The sequence below is a fragment of the Silene latifolia genome, chromosome 9 (assembly GCF_048544455.1).
Source record: "Silene latifolia isolate original U9 population chromosome 9, ASM4854445v1, whole genome shotgun sequence".
Lineage (NCBI taxonomy): Eukaryota > Viridiplantae > Streptophyta > Magnoliopsida > Caryophyllales > Caryophyllaceae > Silene > Silene latifolia.
In genome coordinates this window covers 118475325-118497319 of record NC_133534.1, presented here as the reverse complement: position 1 = coordinate 118497319, position 21995 = coordinate 118475325, and the positions used below count along the sequence as shown (strand labels likewise).

The following is a 21995-nucleotide window of genomic DNA, read 5'->3' as shown; positions in this document are numbered from 1 at the left end:
ACAGATCATACCGATTAGAGAATATAAATAATACTTCCACACAATACGCATAGGGTATAAAACGAACACCGGCTCGAGCGTATAAGTGACACTCTAACCTGTCAGAGCATATAACTGATACTCTGACTGACGGGTCATATAACTGAATCCCCGTCGGTGTGAAGTATATAACTGATACTCCATGGTACTATGTATAGCGTATCACCACTGCCTATGTGCCTAAGACCTGGCCAGACCCCTCGATGCAATAACTGTACACCGAACGACACTCGGGACCCAGAGCGTATAACTAACGACTCTGGCCACCCCAGAACATAGACCAAATAAATCTCATAATGGGTGGCGTTAGTTCATTCAGTTTGGTATATAACTGATACCGCACGTCATCTATACCACTAGCCATCAAACAAATGCACAGTATAACTGACTATACCAACATGCGTGAATAACGTCACGACTCAACTCATAGGATAGTATAACCGACTACCCTATTTATCACATGAACAAATGGTAACCAACGTCAAACGAAACATAGCATTATATAATAACAATTGAACATCACATAACATATGAAACAAGTATAAACAACCAATGTTATAGTAACTTAATTCAGCTATAACTTTAACATTAACCATTCAATATTATAGTAATCCTAACCATAACATAAACTCTGGATGCGAGGTTATAGTAACCTCGACTATAACTTCAACATATACGACTTGAATTTATACTTACCTAAACCATAACCTTGACACGAAACTCAATGTTATACTAGTTCCAACCATAACCTTGAGCCATAATCACAGGGTACGTTAGTTCCAGCTATAGCGTTAACTCGTACTTCAACGTTATACTAGCTTCAGTTATAACCTTGAAGCATGTTTCCAAGGTTATATGATACATGAATTTTGCATAGTCTTTTTAGCCTATTTTAGCACGTATTTCCATGTACTTTTGTACTGTTTATATCGCATTATGTCCCGAATTGGCTACTTTTTTCGTTTTGTCCGTTTTGTAGGGATGAACGCGAAAGTAGTGGAATCGTACCATTTTTGTCTCATTTTGCATGCATTTTGAGGAGACGGGATTTTTCAGAGTGAGATCTTGCATTGGGATGCGTGAAGGAACGATCATCGAAGCAGTCAGTTACGAGTTTGGAGCTGTTAAGAGGAAGAACACTCGATCGAGCCCTTTTATTGGTCGATCGAGTGGTTTTTGTGGCTAAGATGGTCGATCGAGCATATATTTTACTCGATCAAACAGTGCTGGAATTGGAGGTTACTCAATCGAGTGGTATTTCTACTCGATCGAGTGGATTGCTTGGAGAATAACTCGATCAAGCTGTTTCAAACTGCTCGATCGAGTGGTTTGGTCTGTAAGGGGCTTTAATTAGTCCGTGAACTTATTCTTAGCTTATTTCTATTTAAACACACAATAATTAGGTCATTAGGCATCTTATCATCTATTATTCATCTAGGAATTACGTTTACTGCTTTACACTCTCTTCTCTCAAAAACTCTCTACTGTAACTTTTGCTTTCGGATTATTTCTTGCTTGGATCTAGTGTTCTTTACGCCGGAATTCTTGCCTTTGTAATCCTTCTCTCTTCCTTAATCTTAATGTTTCATTTATTTACTTTAATTGCTTGTTTTGTTCTCTTAAATTTCTGCCCTAATTCATTTATGAACATTTATTATTGTTTTATCATGTTTAATATTAGTTATTTCGTTGTTATTAGTCTTTACAATATTAATAGCATGAGTAGCTAAATCATTTCATGTTTGGACTAGGGGATCTACGGTAGAAATGTGACGATGTAGTGAATAGGTTAGATGAATTATTTGTGAGAGTCTGTCCCCATAGCAATATAACTGAATTTACCGACTTAGTTGAGTGCACGCTTCTGAGTCACCCTTTAATCTGGTTAAATTTAATCCTGGATCGGAAGATTGGACTAAATAGACCTGCTATGAATAGTAGACTACTCTGACGAGGACGAAAATTAAGTTGGTGGGAATCTAGGGTAGAAAGTGGACCGGAAGGACATTTCCATATCCGTCTCACAGTAATTTATCTAAGTTATTTGCAGCTGAGTCACTGGACTACCGTAGTGAACCGAAGTCCTGGCATGTCCCTTCTTTATTGATAGTTTATCTCTATTTTCTGCTCTTTCCTTGCTTCTCTTTCTTTTACACCTTTTAGTTTAGAAAATCAACTATAAACCCCTCATTTTGTGACCAAATAGACGGACTCTTTACAGATATCTTGCCTCCCTGATGAGATCGACCTGACTTCCCTAGCTATATAGTTAGTTTAGTTAGTTATTTTTGATAGGTATACGACTGCCCTGTCAAATTTTGGCGCCGTTGCCGGGGAGGCAATTGCCCTATCTGTTTTTTGTTTCATTTATTTTATCTGTCTCAGGGAATTCTTATTCTTTGGGACAGTTCTTATTTATTTTCTTTCAGTGTTGTGTATGCCCAGGTCAAACAGGTTGGAGTTAGTTTCAACTGATTCTGAGCCAGAGAGACTGTTAAGGCATAGACTCCGTCTGCAAAGAGAATCACGAAAGTAAGAATTGAGTACTTTCGAGCCCGAGCTACAACATTTCCTATTTACAAAAGATCAATATTTAGTAGAATATAATCTCAGTTCTGTAAAGCAACCAGTCAAGATGCCGAATATTGCAAGTCATTCGGAGCCTAAAACATCATCTATTCCGAAGGGTTTCAATATCCAGACTGAGGATGGGAATAAATTTCACATCCGTCCATCCTATATCAATATGGTGGAGAGAAATCTCTTTAAAGGTGTGGCAGGTGAAGACCCGAGGAAGCATATGGAGGTCTTTACAGACTACTGTTCTACTATCCCCGCCACAAAGGGGGTAACTCAAGACAAGATTAAGGAGGTGCTGTTTCCTTTTTATTTAACTGACTCAGCCAGGGAGTGGCTGACTGAGTTGGACCGTGCGGCCGCGGGGATCACAGACTGGGAGACCCTTGCTCTTGCTTTTTATAAGAGATATTTGCCTCCGAAGCGCACCAATCAGCTGAGGGCAAAGATCACTAGTTTCAAGCAGGCACCTAATGAGACTTTCTATGAGGCTTGGCGCCGGTTCAAGAGGTTGGTGAGGTCTCTTCCTCCCCATGGTTTTGACCCCTGGTTTCTGTCCAATCAGTTCTACAATGGGTTGTACGATGACCACAGAGCCATACTTGATGCCTCATCCAATGGAAGATTTCAAAAGAATACTGATGATGAAAAGGGGTGGCACATTATTGAGGAAATGGCGACCCATTGTGCCGAGGGATGGTATTCGAACACTTCACGCAGTCGATAAGGCAGTTGTGACTCAGCTGGAAGCCATGAATGCCCGTTTTGATAAATTGGAGCTGCATTCTGCTGGGGAGCCTCAGACGGTCCATTTGCTTACTAGAGGGGAGACCGTCACATGTGAGAGGTGTGGGAGCAATGACGGTCATACTGCTATTGACTGTCTTACAGAGAAGGAACATGTGCTTACTTTTCAACAATACAGGCAAGGAGAGGGTTCCTATTATAATAACCAAGGGGTAGTCCATCCCAATTTGAGGTGGACAAGTCAAAATGTGCTTAATCCTACCCCTCCTCCGCAGCAGCAGCCATATGTCCTGCCTCATAAGGCTCAACAAGGCTTTCAAAAGCCTCCCTCCTTTCCTACACCTAATCACGGTGCATCATCGTCAGGTGGGGTGAGCGAGTTATCTGAGTTGAAGACGATGTTGCAGTCTTTGACAAAGCAGTGGCAGCTAAGTGACCAACAAAAAGAAGCATCTATTAAGTCACTTGAAACCCAAGTTGTCCAGTTAGCCGCGAACCAATCCATGATAAAGCAGGGTCATTTACCGTCACAAGCTGATAAGAATCCACACGAGACGGTGAATTTAATAAATCTGAGAAGCGGTCGTTCATATGAGGGACCGGAATTGTTGAAATCAGACCCGAGGAAAGTAATTACTGCTGATGAATGGTGTACTGTTGATGAAAAAGATCTGACGACAAAGAAGATACTCGATCGACTGGTTTCAGGTGGTTGATCGAGTGAAAAAGCTGAAGAAAGGACTCGATCGAGTGGAATTTCTGCTCGATCGAGTAACCAGGAAAAAGAACAGCTCAATCGAGCAAAAAAAAACAGCTCGATTAAGTGATTTTATTGAGGATTCTGCTCGATCGAGTGATATTTTTGCTCGATCGAGTAATGCTGATAAAGAAGACCTCGATCGAGAGCCTGCTAGTGCTCGATCGAGTGAAATATCGCCTGAATGACCCCGTTCGAGAGGAAAGAAGTCTCGATCGAAGGATGTAGAGCTTGATCCAGCCGACACGTTGGAAGAGAGGAACAAGGGGCTCGAAATACCCATTACGGTACCCTTTCTGAGGTGACTACAGAACACAAAGGCTAATCAACAGTTCGGTAAATTTGCTGAACTCCTGAAAAGCTTGCAAGTCACTGTTCCGTTCGCCGTATTGCTGACACAGGTACCCCCTTACCTTAAATTTATGAAAGAAATTTTATCACGTAAGAGGCACATTAACGATCATGAGACGGTAGCTTTGACCGAGGTAGGGACGGCCCTAGTTCAGAATAAGTTACTTCCCAAACAGTCAGACCCGGGTAGTTTCTCGATTCCGTGTCATATTGGTACCCACTTAATTGATAACGATTTATGCGATCTTGGCGCTAGCGTGAGTGTCTTACCGCTGTCTCCCGCTAAGAGACTTGGTTTGACCAAGTTTAATTGCACAAATATGACTGTTCAGATGGCCGACCGTAGTATATCACGGCAATTAGGTGTCATAGAAGACATACCTGTTAAGATCAAGAGATACTTTATTCCCGTTGAATTCGTTGTACTTGACATCCCCGAGGACACACATACTCCTATCATTTTAGGGAGACCATTTTTATTCACTGCTCGTGCAGTGATAGACGTCGGGGGCAAGACATTGACTTTTCAGGTTGGGGACGAGGAAATGATATTCCATCAGTCTAAGTCCCGAAGGGCTCCCATGCAAGCTCAGCCTTGCAATGCCATCTCTTCTACTGACCCTCCTATTGACACTCCAAATGAAAATGTGGAATATTGTGATGCTATCATGACCCCTCCGCCTCAGATTGAGACCAAAAAGGAGGAAAGTTCGTCTGTTTTCCTTGCTGCAGGTACAGATGAAAATAATGCAGGAGCTGTCAATGGTTATTGTACAATTAATGTCAGTCAAAGTGGGAGTGCTGATACTAAAGTTGGTGAGAAAGGAATAAGGACGAGGAAAGTTTGTGCGAATGTGGACGTCAACTATTCTCCTCCTAATGATTCAAATACAAGCTCGTGGAGAATGAAGAGGACGGTTAATGTTGCTAAGGTGACGTCCTCCAATCAGAAGCCCTCCGAAGGGATGCTGAATTGCTTTAAGAAGTGAGCAGGGAAATGCCCCATGTAACAAATTGTATTAACAATTTTTAATTTCGTCGGATTTTATTTATAGCATTTAATCAGAACAATTAGAATTTAGACATTTTTAGCGTAATTTCGAAAACTATAGACTGTTAGTATTCATATTTTGTATTTTGGGATATTTTTGCGAGTGTTTTTATGCAGGTTTGGGGAGATTATACGCAAATTCAAAGGCTTATACGAGGAAAAGAGCTCGATTGAGTACTTTTTGTACTCGATCGAGTGAAATTTGATCGATCGAATGGTTCCAGAATGCTCGATCGACAAAAGCGAAAAAGGGGAGTACTCTATCGAGTAACTTTTTACGCGATCGAGTGAACTGCATATGGGGAGCTCTCGATCGAGTGATTTTAAATCACACGATCGAGTGAATTTGGAAATGACGCGCATGAAGTCTCTTTAACTCCCTTCCTTTTTCTTATTATTTCGTTTTCTTCCTCATTTTTCGACTGCTCTTCACTATTTGCGATAAATCCTCCCAAAAACCTCCATTAATCTTGCCCATTACAAAATCCACCACCTACAAATAGTTCCTTGTTAATTAAACGACATTTGCCCCTACTTTCCCCTTGATTATTGTTGTTTTACACGGTCAATTAGAGGAGTAAGGGTTTGCGGTTTTTCGATCGAAAATCGCCCAAATTTGCATGTTTATGTCGATTAATTGCTCTTTGTAGGTCCCTTATCATCAAGTAAGTAATTCCTACTCTTCATTGTCTTTTAATTACATTAATTTTGCCTTTTATGAAGATAAATAGGAATTAGGGTTTCAGGATTTCATTTTAGGTCGAATTTTTCGACTATTATTGTGACTCAATGCTTAATTTGCCTTGATGATTAATTCCCTTACCTCATTGATGTTCACATGTTTAATTCGAATTTTTTGAGAAATTTGTGATTAGGGTTCTTGACAGTCGAAATTTTTGACTGAAAATTGGGTTTTATCTGCTGTTAATACGTCATAGAAAACGTCATTTGATGATCATCCCCCTTATCCCGTTACTGATTACTTGTTTCATTCGAATTTTTGAGGAACAAATTTGGGAATTAGGGCTGCCAGTCGAAAATTTCGACTGTTTTGGGAAACTCTTTGCTGTTTCATTGCTGATTTTTTATCGTTTTCCCCTGCCCTATTTGACTAGGATGGATTCTAGCTCTATGCCTTCTACTAGCTCGACCGTCAGTCCATCCTTGTGGTTGTGATATATATCGATGTGGTTGTTGTGCCTCGGGTGGTGATCCTGGCACGGTACTTCATGTTGTGATGTGGGTATTTTCGCACTGCGGTACGGCTGTTGGTGGCGGTGTTGCGATGCCGTCACCGGTTGGGTTGGAGTAGGTGGGATGATCACGCTACGAGTTTTCGAAAGTGCATATCAGTTATACATAGATTGTTGTTTTGTTTACTACTGTTCCTTGTGAGTTTCGGTTGGACATATAGACGGTTGTGTTGTTTGTTGATGTTTCTTAATAGTTTCAGCTTGGGAGTGAGGGTAGAGTATGATGTAGAAGAGAGTTGTGTATGTTTCCGTTGTTGTTATGATATAGTAAAATTCTGTTGGTGGGACACAGTTGCGAGAGGTTTTTAGAGTACTTGTGCTCTTCTTTTAGAGGAGGCATTGGTTTACATAATAATGTTGCGTGATTTGTGGAACATATGTTGTACTGGTATGGAAGCTGCAAGTGGTTCATAATCACTTATCGGGATAGTGAGTATATGGTGTTGGAAATTAGTATCATGTTAAGTGATGAATGAGTTTTGCGGTAATAAAAGAAAAAGAAATTGAGGACCTAGTGTGAGTGTGCGTAGCATGTGTGGACCGTGAGTTATGTTTTTGGCGATATGTGTTTCATCTAGAGACGTATGTCGTGTTGTGGTAATGTGGAAGAGTTGGAGTGTTGGCTATGCTAAGGATTTTGTGGTATAGGCTGGATGGAGTACATAATGAGTTGAGGTATGGGAAATGGTTAAGTAAGAGGGCCTTGGATATAGGAATAGTAAGTGTTTAGATTATAGGCGGTTATCTTTGACATGAGGTGGTGATGAGGATAATGAGAAAGTATAGCTAAGGATTTAGTATTAGTGGGTTACGAGGACGTAACATTTGTCTTAAGAGGAGTAGGATGCGATAAAAGAGATTTTTATGGTTGTGCATGTTGTAGTATAATTAGAAGTAGAGTGTTGGTGTAGCATAAAGGATGGATATTTGTTGTGATTGATTTTATTAAAGGTCATGGCTGTGCTTGTAGTAGTGTGATGTTTAGTAGTGTGAGAATATTTCGATAGTGTTGACAGTTGGATGATGAGGTTATGAGTGTGAGTAAACTTCGAGGACGAAGTTCCTTTTAAGGTTGGTAGAATGTAACATTCCGTTTGATGTTTATGAGTGTCTCGGTATTGGATTTTCTAGTGTATGATAAGTTACGGAGCTAGCAGCGTTTGTGGACGGTAGTTGGTAGTGTATGGAGTTAGTGTCGAGAGAGATATAATGTAGTTGATACGATAACGTGAGCCATGTGTGGAGGTAAGAATAGTTGGTAGAGTTGGTGTTACGAGTTCATGTTTTGTAGATTGGAGTTTTGTCTTGAGTTCTTAAGTACGTTGTTGTGTCTTGATCGAGTTAGTATGTTGGTTTTTGATTACGGGTTGAACTTCGGGGACAAAGTTCTTTTTAAAGAGGGAAGACTGTAATACTACGGTTTTATGAGTCTTTGGGTACTCTATCAAGTGGGGCTTACTCTGTCGAGTAAGTATGTTTTGTGTACGGAATAGTAGTCTGCCTGTAGGGTACTCTATCGAGTAAGGGGCACTCGATCGAGTAACTGACTTACTCGATCAAGTAAGTGGTTTTACGGGTGATATTTGATGGGTTTTGTTAATAATGAGGGAATGGTATAAAAGGCTTTCGTCACTTTTCTCAAAACACTTTTACAACCTAAAAACTTTCAAGAGAAGAATTGGAGTTACGTTGAATCATCCTCGCCGCATTAGTAGCAATTCCCGGAGCTAGAAGTGTCGGATTTCGTCATTCTTTATACCTTTGTGATCCTTTCCTCGAGGGTAAGCTTTACGTATAACTTTTATATTGTTTTGTTAATATTGGTTAAACCCTAATTTGGGGATTTGAGGGTTTTTATGATTATGTGGTTAAGGTAGTAATTGTATGCATGTATATATAGGAGGAGGATTCGTAGAGGAGAGTTTTTGAGACAGCTGCTAGATCGTCTGATTCTGTGATTGCATTCAAGGTAGGGTTTTCCTACTCAGTATTAGTTACATGATTTGTGGTGATTGTGCTGAAGTTAGTGATTGTTGATTGATTCAGACGGTTGTGGTTTCATATTGTTGATTGTTTCAGACGATTGTTGATGTTGTATTGTGGTCACTGTTTAACTGTCTGTGTTCTTCGGGGTGCATCCCTGGCTGAGTGGAGTCACTTGCGGGAGTGGCTTCACGCCCTTGATTCGCCTTCTGTGGAACCCGTCACAGAAGGGATGTGCACAATAATGAACATGGGTTTATCGCTCGATGGAGATGAGCGGGGATTTGGTGGGTACGACTGTTGTGACACCCCGCGATAAAGCGGAAAATATAACTAATAAATTAATGCGGAAATTAGTGAGATTTTAAAAACTTTTAAATTACTAGTTAAAGATTAGCACGCGGGTGCCAAAAACGAAATGAAACAAATACTACAATAGACATTAATAGGTCATTACAACCCAAGTCTAGAAAGCGGGGAAAAGATATCCCACGAATAAACGGATAAAAGGTTTCTAAATTAGAAACTAAGGTCCAAGGGTTTAGTTCTCGCTAGCCCACACGTCTTCCCCACGAAAGCATCTTCAAAACCTGTCATTCATGTAAACATGAACGCCACAGTCAGTGGGGAGTAACTCAAGGTTCTCCCAGCCACAATATGTCGAAAAGCAGGTAACAAACAACACTTAGTCAAATATATTAACCATGCAACATGTGTGAACCAAAAAGAATAAGGAGATATAATGAACAATCATGGTGAAACAGGCATAATACTTTCTTAATAGAATAGGCACGGTACATGAGGATGAATGTACGATCGAGGAATAGAATCACCAAGTCAACCCACTCATGTGAACACGACTCAACAAGTGAAAGACATATACTTAGTATGAACTCAAACAAGACAACCCTCTAGACTCCAACCTCTTGGTAGGACGACGATCATAATACGGTCCTAGTCTAAACCTGGATCCAGACTCTCGGGATGGGCGACACCCGATTCGACAAACGATACCAAATCGTATCCAAGACTCGAAACATGGCACGCACTCGTATCCAAAGGTCGAGTAACCTCTAATCGGAAACATGGCACGCACTCGTATCCAAAGGTCCGAAGAAAGGCGGAAGGATATCCTAATTCGGAAACATGGCACGCACTCGTACCAAAGGTCCAAAGAAGGAAAGATAACCCAATCCGGAAACATGGCTCACACTCGTGACCAAAGGTCCGAAAGGGGTAAATAGGGAAAGTCAAGTCGTCACACAATGTAAAATGTCACACTTGAGTCACAAATAACCCATTAACAATAAATGTCTCATACTTGTCTTATGCAAATAAATATTTCATTTTATAATTTATCATGCCGGTTAAATAAAACATAATGAGTGACAATGAATAATTTACGTTATATGAAATATACGGGATAAAATGTGACCAAATCCAAGTGACCCATTTATAAGCCCAATAATTAAATCATGTGAAATCCAATGAATGAACTAGGATAAGCCCAATAAATAAATCATGTGACAAGTCCAACAGAATAAATAAGTAAATGAACGATATTAACTAATTACGTTATATAAAATATGAGACGGGAATTAACCAATTCAAACATGCCAAACCTAAACAAATAACCACACGAACCCAATTTATTCAACATAGCTAGCACGACTAATTTAACATGACAACCCAATTGGGTAAATACCGCAAGCCCAACAAGAGAGGCCATAGAAGCCCAACAAACAACACTTAATGTATCCAACAATTAGAGCCAAACGAGTCCAAGTAACCAAACTAAATGAACCCAATTGAAATAATAAGTAAACTAAATATAAAGGAGTTGTGTTATATAAATATGAGACGGAAATTAAATTAATTCAAATGACTAACATTGCGCCAAAAGCGGACTATCTCCACGACTCAAGGACCCGACCCACGGCTCAACTATGAGCCATCTAAACTATCCATTCCAGCCGTTCTTCCCCCTCCCAAAACAGCCACCAACCAACTCCTACAACCATCACGACTCCAAACCCGCAGCCAAACCCGGTACTTGATTATAAAACGCTACCCTCAGCTGGACCATTTCAAACCGCCACCGAGACCCGACTCAAGACTGCCCGCAACCACCATACTAGCTGCTCATAACCACCATATCAACCCTCCCCAAAACAGAGTCCAAACCCGACCAAAACAGAACCAGAAGACGCATAAAAACCGAACCCAAAAACAGTCCTAAAGCGTGTAACAGAGACCACCCCAAAACTGGACTCAAGCAACCACAATCACGACTCCATATGAGCCATAAACCGGGCTCAACCACACCATGCTCATAACGGAATCTCGGCTCAAAACAGTCCCGTTCCAAAACACCATTCAAGTCGAAACACATCATACAAACGCCAAACGATATAAAGGTTTAAACTTTAATAAACAAGGACATTTAAAAGGACAAATAAGACGGGAATTTCGACGATTGTCGAGTAACCTATCACCGTTACCTTATCCTCGCGAATTCCAGAGTAAGAAGGTCCAAAACACGAGCCTATCCTCAGTCTTCAACTAAAAGTGAAGAAAAACGAGTAACAAGAGTCACGAACCGAGTTTGTAACAAATCGCCCATTTCGAAAATTCAACAAAGTTAAGACTTTCTTACCTAGAAATGAGGAGGAAGAAGAGAGGAAGCCAATGGTGCAAGAATCATTAAATTTGGTTGAGAAATGAGGGAGATAACGGAGGTTGAAGGAGGCGGAAAATGGTGGTTGGCGTTGGATTGAAGTCTATTTTGCGTTTTTGTTATTGTTCTTTGTTTTTTCTGCAGAAAGAAGAAGAAGGGAAATGGGGGGTGGGTCATACCGATGGTACTACTACCAACTACACTATATATAATAATAATAATAATAATAATAATAATAATAATAATAATAATAATAATAATAATAATAATAATAATAATAATAATAATAATAATAATAATAATAATAATAATAATAATAATAATAATAATAATAATAGGAGATATTTTGAATGTGTTGTTGGTTTTTAATTGGTCCAGATTAAAGTAGGTACAACATGAAATGTGACGGTCTAAAGTTTAGACGGAAATTAAGACGGAGATTATGATTATTACAGTCATCATTATTATCCGACCAAAAATACGTATACATATATTATTATATAAATTGTGCCTTAAAAATATAATTTAATCGTACGTATTTTTATAAAAATGAGCTTTTGTATAATACGTTTATAAAAATCGCGTTTGACATAAAATTAATTAAATTGAACAATTCAAAAATATTTAATAAAGTACTTCAAATGGCTTAATAAATTTTAAATGTCAAAATGGGAAATTCGCGGGTGTTACAATCACCCCACCTTTTAAAAAGTTTCGTCCTCGAAACTTGAAAGTAGAAATGAAAGGCTATAAAAATAAAATTGGACTTCTAAAGTTGGTAACCCAAAACATTAAAAGGTTACTTATCGTAAGAATTATAATTCTTCCAAAAGTTTCAAATAAAATTTTCGACAGAACCATATTCTCATCAAAGGAACGAAAGTGTTCTCGTTACGTATTCAAGAACATCACATTCCAAATCAAAGATAAGGTAAAAAGGCAAATCATTTGTATAAATCAAAATCTCAAAACTCTTTCAAAAACATTAATGAAGAGTTTTCAAAGGTATAAGTCTCATTCATGGAACGAAATTGCTCTTGTCGTGCACACAAGAACGCCAACTTTCCAAGTCAAAGACAAATTTAAAACAAAAATCATTCGCCGACAAGCGTAGAACAAGTTATCAAACGTCTCCAATAACAAGTTCTATCATCCTATCAACGTCAAAATCAAAAGAGAATGGCATTCCACTCAAATTTTCCTTTGCAAAAGTCCAAATAGAAATGGAGATTTCACTTATAAACTCAAAAAGGAATCAAGTTCCTGAAATATAACATTATACTTTGACAACGAAATCATAAATAGGTCAAAGTTAACAGAAATTGGATAAAATTTAAAGAAATCTCGGGTTCAGCAATTAAAATCATGTTAAAGAAGTCCACGCTCAAGAGACAATTATGGAATTAAATCAAATTTTCATTTTCAAATCCTTAAAATAGGTAAGGTTTTTCAAAAGTAATATCAACTTTTAACAATGAATCGAAACTGGTAACTTGGAGGTTTAGAAATTGGACAAAAGAAAGGTAACTTAGATATCATAGATACAAGTATGCTAACAGGACTCAAACTTAACTAATCAAAAGAGCTACGACGAATTTCATAGAGCAAGAATTGAAGTCAAACTTTACAAGGTTGCAAAAGATAGAGTTTTTATAGGTCATTAGCATCAAATTTACAGGAGGAGCATGATGAAGCGAGGAAAGGAGGTATGAAAGGTAACGCTTATCTCAAAGAAGAAAGGGAATTTAGACAACAAGGAAACGCTAGGTACTCAAACCTCAAATAACAACATCATCCTACACGGTCCCGAAAACTTCCTAGTATTAAAACTTATAATCACAACACTCCCAAGAATTTCCTCAAAACTCTTATGTTACTTCATCCTAAGCTATTCCCTGAAACAAGGTACTCTACTATAAGTGTAATCTCATCACTCCAAACCCTCAAACATCTACAAACGACTTCCATAAGATCAGGATCAAAACTACTAAAACAGCTACACTCATAATCAACTATCGACAACTATGAGTTCTCACTATAGTAAAATCCCTAATCGAGGATCAAAATCCCAAGTTCTTTATATCCTCTAACATTCCAGATAAAATCTCATTCACACCCGAATTTACAAGCATAGATGATCACATTCCCCAAATTATAAAGATCACCAACCAAAAGATAAATAGGTATCTCATACGAATTTTCCTACTCAACCTAACTTAAGTTCTACTAATCCAACTTCGACGAAAACAAGACTCACAAAGAATCCTCAAGGAGCATCCCACTCACTCTACAACGTAGCCAACAATGCCATCACTCCACTAAGGAAACAAGAGTAATAACCAGGTCAGGAAATGATAGGAAATTTCAAAGGGATACATGAACATGTCAAGATGTGAGACTAAAAGAGTCGAATCATAAAGATAACTAGTTAACGACCAGTAAGAGATATTAGAATCAGGGAGGTATTCAAGACAAGGAAATAACGAGTAAACTTTTATACTTATAAGAACCAAATCCAACCAAGGTATGAACGAAGGGAAGGAAAACGATTAATGGTACGAAGGAGGATTTTAAGGCTTAAACTATACGCTTCCTAAGACTTAAGGTTCTCTCTAACAAGGTCACACTTATTAGGGTATTGTACCATCATGACAAAACAACCAAATCGAAAAATGAGGGTGAAGGCAATTCATCTCATTCCTTATATGCAAGTCTCTCTTAAAGGATTACACCTCTATGACTGATCAAGGTAAAAATAAACACTCGCTTAAGAGTTGATAAATTGGTTAGATACTTCTTCCACCTATCTTATCGCATATTAGGATTTCCCTAGAGCAAATCTACCACTCAAGTATCAAAGCATCTCTTTATCTCAAGCACTCGACACAACCTCAATGTTTTTTTTTTTTTAAAAAAAAACCAAGGAATGGATCAACGAAGGCTTCTCCACAAAATTCTTAAGGAACAACTAACATCAATTCACATCACCAATCTATACGGGATCATTAACATCTAAAAATGGGTTTCCTTCCAAATTCATATCCTAAACTTATCTCACGTTTACTCCTAAGGTGACGACGTTCAACCTACTAAGCTTTCAAATCCCAAACATAAACAACAAAGCTAAGTTCTATAACTTTAATCACATAGGCAACTCATTCCTAACACAAGGATTCCACCAATCAATTATACTCACTTGGTCAAGGAGCTAGGTATAAGAATCACTAAGTATGTCTCATCACATTACCTAAGGCCTTCTAACGTCACAACATCTTAAAACTAGGGTTATTGGTCAAATACAAACAAACTCCATAAAAGCCAAATTATTCAACCAAGGCTAACATTCCACAAAGGAAAGAGTACTCTAAAAAGGTGTTAAGGGAGGATAAACAAGGAACAAAGCACAAGTTAGGAGTACAAGAGTAACTTTCAAAGTAGAACAGAAGAGAGTTTAGAAGAGGGATAAGCACCAAGAGATAAAGAATAAGGCAAGGTACACAAGGAATGAGAAACATCTTCGAGGAAGTAGAAGCAGTCTTCAAAGTTGAACAAATCTTCAATGCTCGTCAATAGTCACCAAATCTTGATCTTCGCATAGGTAAGCTCACGGTTATTGATCCAAGGATACAAAAATTATCAAATGACAATCAACAAACACGTTAGAACCTAACAAAGAGCAAACACACTACAGACTACCACCTTAGGTCCTTAAGTCTACCCATCTCTCATTCATTATTCAAGGTCAAGTTCAGTTTAAATTTGGGGTACACGTGTGTGCGTCGGGAGCAACATATGCTCGATACCAATCGTGACACCCCGCGATAAAGCGGAAAATATAACTAATAAATTAATGCGGAAATTAGTGAGATTTTAAAAACTTTTAAATTACTAGTTAAAGATTAGCACGCGGGTGCCAAAAACGAAATGAAACAAATACTACAATAGACATTAATAGGTCATTACAACCCAAGTCTAGAAAGCGGGGAAAAGATATCCCACGAATAAACGGATAAAAGGTTTCTAAATTAGAAACTAAGGTCCAAGGGTTTAGTTCTCGCTAGCCCACACGTCTTCCCCACGAAAGCATCTTCAAAACCTGTCATTCATGTAAACATGAACGCCACAGTCAGTGGGGAGTAACTCAAGGTTCTCCCAGCCACAATATGTCGAAAAGCAGGTAACAAACAACACTTAGTCAAATATATTAACCATGCAACATGTGTGAACCAAAAAGAATAAGGAGATATAATGAACAATCATGGTGAAACAGGCATAATACTTTCTTAATAGAATAGGCACGGTACATGAGGATGAATGTACGATCGAGGAATAGAATCACCAAGTCAACCCACTCATGTGAACACGACTCAACAAGTGAAAGACATATACTTAGTATGAACTCAAACAAGACAACCCTCTAGACTCCAACCTCTTGGTAGGACGACGATCATAATACGGTCCTAGTCTAAACCTGGATCCAGACTCTCGGGATGGGCGACACCCGATTCGACAAACGATACCAAATCGTATCCAAGACTCGAAACATGGCACGCACTCGTATCCAAAGGTCGAGTAACCTCTAATCGGAAACATGGCACGCACTCGTATCCAAAGGTCCGAAGAAAGGCGGAAGGATATCCTAATTCGGAAACATGGCACGCACTCGTACCAAAGGTCCAAAGAAGGAAAGATAACCCAATCCGGAAACATGGCTCACACTCGTGACCAAAGGTCCGAAAGGGGTAAATAGGGAAAGTCAAGTCGTCACACAATGTAAAATGTCACACTTGAGTCACAAATAACCCATTAACAATAAATGTCTCATACTTGTCTTATGCAAATAAATATTTCATTTTATAATTTATCATGCCGGTTAAATAAAACATAATGAGTGACAATGAATAATTTACGTTATATGAAATATACGGGATAAAATGTGACCAAATCCAAGTGACCCATTTATAAGCCCAATAATTAAATCATGTGAAATCCAATGAATGAACTAGGATAAGCCCAATAAATAAATCATGTGACAAGTCCAACAGAATAAATAAGTAAATGAACGATATTAACTAATTACGTTATATAAAATATGAGACGGGAATTAACCAATTCAAACATGCCAAACCTAAACAAATAACCACACGAACCCAATTTATTCAACATAGCTAGCACGACTAATTTAACATGACAACCCAATTGGGTAAATACCGCAAGCCCAACAAGAGAGGCCATAGAAGCCCAACAAACAACACTTAATGTATCCAACAATTAGAGCCAAACGAGTCCAAGTAACCAAACTAAATGAACCCAATTGAAATAATAAGTAAACTAAATATAAACGAGTTGTGTTATATAAATATGAGACGGAAATTAAATTAATTCAAATGACTAACATTGCGCCAAAAGCGGACTATCTCCACGACTCAAGGACCCGACCCACGGCTCAACTATGAGCCATCTAAACTATCCATTCCAGCCGTTCTTCCCCCTCCCAAAACAGCCACCAACCAACTCCTACAACCATCACGACTCCAAACCCGCAGCCAAACCCGGTACTTGATTATAAAACGCTACCCTCAGCTGGACCATTTCAAACCGCCACCGAGACCCGACTCAAGACTGCCCGCAACCACCATACTAGCTGCTCATAACCACCATATCAACCCTCCCCAAAACAGAGTCCAAACCCGACCAAAACAGAACCAGAAGACGCATAAAAACCGAACCCAAAAACAGTCCTAAAGCGTGTAACAGAGACCACCCCAAAACTGGACTCAAGCAACCACAATCACGACTCCATATGAGCCATAAACCGGGCTCAACCACACCATGCTCATAACGGAATCTCGGCTCAAAACAGTCCCGTTCCAAAACACCATTCAAGTCGAAACACATCATACAAACGCCAAACGATATAAAGGTTTAAACTTTAATAAACAAGGACATTTAAAAGGACAAATAAGACGGGAATTTCGACGATTGTCGAGTAACCTATCACCGTTACCTTATCCTCGCGAATTCCGAGTAAGAAGGTCCAAAACACGAGCCTATCCTCGCCTTCAACTAAAAGTGAAGAAAAACGAGTAACAAGAGTCACGAACCGAGTTTGTAACAAATCGCCCATTTCGAAAATTCAACAAAGTTAAGACTTTCTTACCTAGAAATGAGGAGGAAGAAGAGAGGAAGCCAATGGTGCAAGAATCATTAAATTTGGTTGAGAAATGAGGGAGATAACGGAGGTTGAAGGAGGCGGAAAATGGTGGTTGGCGTTGGATTGAAGTCAACTTCTTTGCGTTTTTGTTATTGTTGTTCTTTTTTTTACGCAAAAAAGAAGAAGAAGGAAATGGGGGTGGGTCATATTGATGGTACTACTACCAACTACACTATATATAATAATAATAATAATAATAATAATAATAATAATAATAATAATAATAATAATAATAATAATAATAATAATAATAATAATAATAATAATAATAATAATAATAATAATAATAATAATAATAATAATAATAATAATAATAATAATAATAATAATAATAATAATAATAATAATAATAATAATAATAATAATAATAATAATAATAATAATAATAATAATAATAGGAGATATTTTGAATGTGTTGTTGGTTTTTAATTGGTCCAGATTAAAGTAGGTACAACATGAAATGTGACGGTCTAAAGTTTAGACGGAAATTAAGACGGAGATTATGATTATTACAGTCATCATTATTATCCGACCAAAAATACGTATACATATATTATTATATAAATTGTGCCTTAAAAATATAATTTAATCGTACGTATTTTTATAAAAATGAGCTTTTGTATAATACGTTTATAAAAATCGCGTTTGACATAAAATTAATTAAATTGAACAATTCAAAAATATTTAATAAAGTACTTCAAATGGCTTAATAAATTTTAAATGTCAAAATGGGAAATTCGCGGGTGTTACAACTGTGGTCCCCCACTGGCGGCATGGAGTACCGGTTGCGATGGGTACTCTGGCAGGGCTACACACTTTAGTGTATAGTTAGTTGTGTGGAGATTGATTATGGAGACTAGGGTTTGTTATGTGTTGAGCTGTTTTGGCATTTGATTTATTGTGGCTTACTTTTATGTAAATAGTACTGACCCCGTTTAAATGTTTTAAAAACTGTGGTGATCCATTCGGGGGAGGTGAGCAGTTATTGAGCGGGTATGAGACGATGCGTATGGGATAGCTGGGATGAGTCACCACGTTGTAGTTTAGAAGTCTTCCGCTGTGTCTGGCATTTGATAGTATTTTGGCAGTAGACAGTTTTGAGAACTTTTATTTCTTTTAACAGTTTTGGTTTTGGCATGTAATCACGTTAAACATTATTTACTTTTAAGTATGTTTCGGCATTGTCTTATGATTATCATTGCCTCAACAAAACCGAGATGGTGGCATCCTTATACCTAAGTGGTCCTGGTAAGGCACTTGGAGTATGGGGGTGTCACAATTTCTCCCAATGTGCTTCTAGTTTCTCCACTCAACTCTACCAAAACACTAGATTTCTTGGTGATTTGATCTTCACCAATATTCGTGGCTTTCAGTACATCAAGCATAATCAGGTTTACTGAGGTGCCTCCATCTATTAGGATCCTCCTCACTGTAGCGGTTCCAATCTGCATAGAAATTACCAGGCCATCATGATGAACATCAGGAATTCCTACCAGGTCACAATCACTGAAAGTGGTTGATGGGACATGATCCGGTTTACAGGGCGATGTAGTCCTCGGCGTCCTGGCTATCTTTTTTGCTGCTGAACTGGTTAGGCCACAAATTTCTAATCCATTAGATATGAATTTTACTTCATAGATTGGGGGTGGTGGAGGAAGGTTTCGGTCCTATTTCTGCTCCTGGTTTTCTTTGCCCTGGTCTGCATTCCTACCCTTCGCCCTGATCAGGTCCTTTAGATATCGGAATTTCAACAGGTAGGCCACTTCTTTCCTTAGGGTAAAGCAAACATCCGTTGTATGTCCAATGTCCATGTGGAATTCGCGCCACTTGGAGTTGTCTCTCCTAGGGTTGGGATTTTCAACCTTCCTAGGCCATCTGACTACTGATCCCATGTTGTCAAGTCTCTAGATCAACCCTGCAATATCAACACTGAAGTTATGCTCAGAAATCGGTGGGAAAATTTTAGCCTTACCTTGATACTCATATGCCAGGTTGACTTCTGAATGGTCTTGCCTGGAATATGGAGTAGGTATGTAATTGTTTCCTTTGTTGCTCTTCCTATTGCTCTTTTCATAGTCCTTTGATCCACTCGATGATCCGACTTTGTAGCTTTTGTCTTTTTCCAGCCTGATATATGCAAGGGTCATGGCCTGGACATCTTCAAAGGTATGGCAAGGATACTTAGTGAGTTCATTGTATAAGTTACTATGAGGTAGTAACCCCTCCCTGAATGCCTCCATTGCTGTTTTAATGTCACACCTGGAAATAGATACTTTCTCTTTGTTGAACCTGGCGAGGAATACCCTGAGAGTCTCCTCTGGCTTCTGTGTAATCCTGTAAAGATCACTGGACCGCTTCTCCAACTCCCTGCTGCTTGCAAAATGCTGGCTGAAGTTGTTGATCAGGTTGGCAAAAGAATGGATGCTCCCAGTTGGCAGGTTGATGAACCATTATAGAGCAGGTCCGATCAGGGTTGATCCAAAACCCTTACACATGCAGACTTGCCTGAACTCATTGGGGATAGATGCAGCTAACATTTTCCGTTTATAGAGAGCTACATGATTCTGTGGATCTGTCGTCCGATCATAAATCTTCATAAACGGAATCACAATTTTTTTAGGTAGATCCACTTTTGCTATTTTGTCTATAAAGGGCGAATCAACATAACTATCACGGGAAGCTTCCTCCAAGCTGGTAGGAACTCCATGTATCTTTTGGAATTTTTCATTTAGCTTCTTGATTTCCTAGACTACTGCCATCATAATGGCTGCTGCAGATTCATCAGGTTTTTCATTGTTATTTTTTGGCTCACTATCGCCGTCAACATTGATAAACTTAGAGCCACTTGGGCTCCCATAGCTAGAAAAATCAATGTTTTTGATAATTGATGCAAATGGTATTTCCGGCTAGAATCTAGAGCCTGGTCCTTGGGTTTTTTCCAATTTTTGTTACAGAGCTGACTCAGATTCTCTTAATATTATTTAAATTAATCAAAGTTTGGGCTAACTTGTCTTTCAAACCTTCCAACTCAGTTAGTTGTTGGAGGGCTGCGTTCAATTGTTCTTCAATGGTAGGCTAGGCCATTTTTGTATGTTATTTGGATTTTTGTAAGATAAGGAAAAAAGATTTTAAAGAGCTAGATGCCCCACGGTGGGCGCCAATTGTTTTGTATGGATTTTGCGCAAAGCAAAATCTGGTCAGGGTAGGTCTAGGCAGGGTTAACTAGCTTGAACTTATCTTTGAATATGCAGGGAACGAAACTAGAAAAGTAAAGTAAGATAAATAAACAATAATAAGACAAGGAATTTGTACGTGGAAAACCCTTAAATGGGAAAAAACCACGGGCACCAAGCCACGAGAGGATTTCACTAAAATATTGAGTATTTAGCACACACGATTGTAATATAGCTTGAATATTGTATGAGAGTATTGTATGCTAGAGCGTGTATTATGTTTTGTGAATAATCTCTAAGTGCTCCTTATATAATCCACGCTGAACGGCTACTGGATCTCCTTCATCAATGCTGAATATTCCGCCTTAATTGCTCGGTTTAATGCGCATTATTGCTCCCTTAATTGTTGTCCTTTATTACCAAATCTTCTCCATTAATGCTCTAATTATCACCCGCATAAGTTCAATAATATAGTCATCGAATTGGTCAAATATTGCCCTTAAATTTTGACTGTTGTCCTCTCCATGGTTGGTACCTTTCTTCTTGCACCTTGGTGGCTTGATGTCCTGACACCCTGATGGTCAGGCCAGGCTGGAATAGCATCCTGAAATATCTGCGGATTTCCAGTCCTAACAAGGCGGAAATTTGAAGAAAAGAAAACAAAACAAAAAGGGTAAAAAATTAAAGTAACAAAAATAAGACAGATTAAGAGTGATATTACGGTTAATAGTCAATTAATTGCATAGTTAAAGGCTAGGTCAAGGCGAGAACGGAAGTTCAGGGACAGAACTTACCTCTGAACAGGCGCATCACTGCTGCGTCCCTTGGATGAGGCGCATCTATTCATGCGTCTGTTCCCGAGTTGAGTTCTGGCTGTGAAGTCAGAACGGCGGGTTTGCTAATGTTCATTGGCATGTTTTATGATTGATTATCGATATTTGACTCAAGTGAAAGTGATTTAACGTATTAATTGCATATAAAAAACGTCATAAAAGCGATAAACACGAATTAAAACGGATCAAAACGAGTTAAGAATGAATTATAAACGGATTAAGATGAATTAGGTTTATTTACGAAGACGGAAACGAATTTGAAAGGATGTGATAAACTGGAAATAAGTAATTGAAACATGTACAAAGGAAGAATTCCAGAAACTTGATATGAACAAATCGA

At 38.6% G+C, this 21995-nt stretch overlaps 1 long non-coding RNA gene across 1 annotated transcript; it reads right to left on the bottom strand.

Moving 5' to 3' along the window:
• Positions 1-9177: 9177 nt before the first annotated feature.
• Positions 9178-11504, bottom strand: LOC141598257 (uncharacterized). The gene is made up of 3 exons (XR_012523375.1): positions 11415-11504; positions 11260-11320; positions 9178-9348 (listed from the first exon to the last, which is right to left on the bottom strand). It is a non-coding gene; the product is annotated as an uncharacterized LOC141598257 (long non-coding RNA).
• Between the last annotated feature and the right edge of the window lie 10491 nt (positions 11505-21995).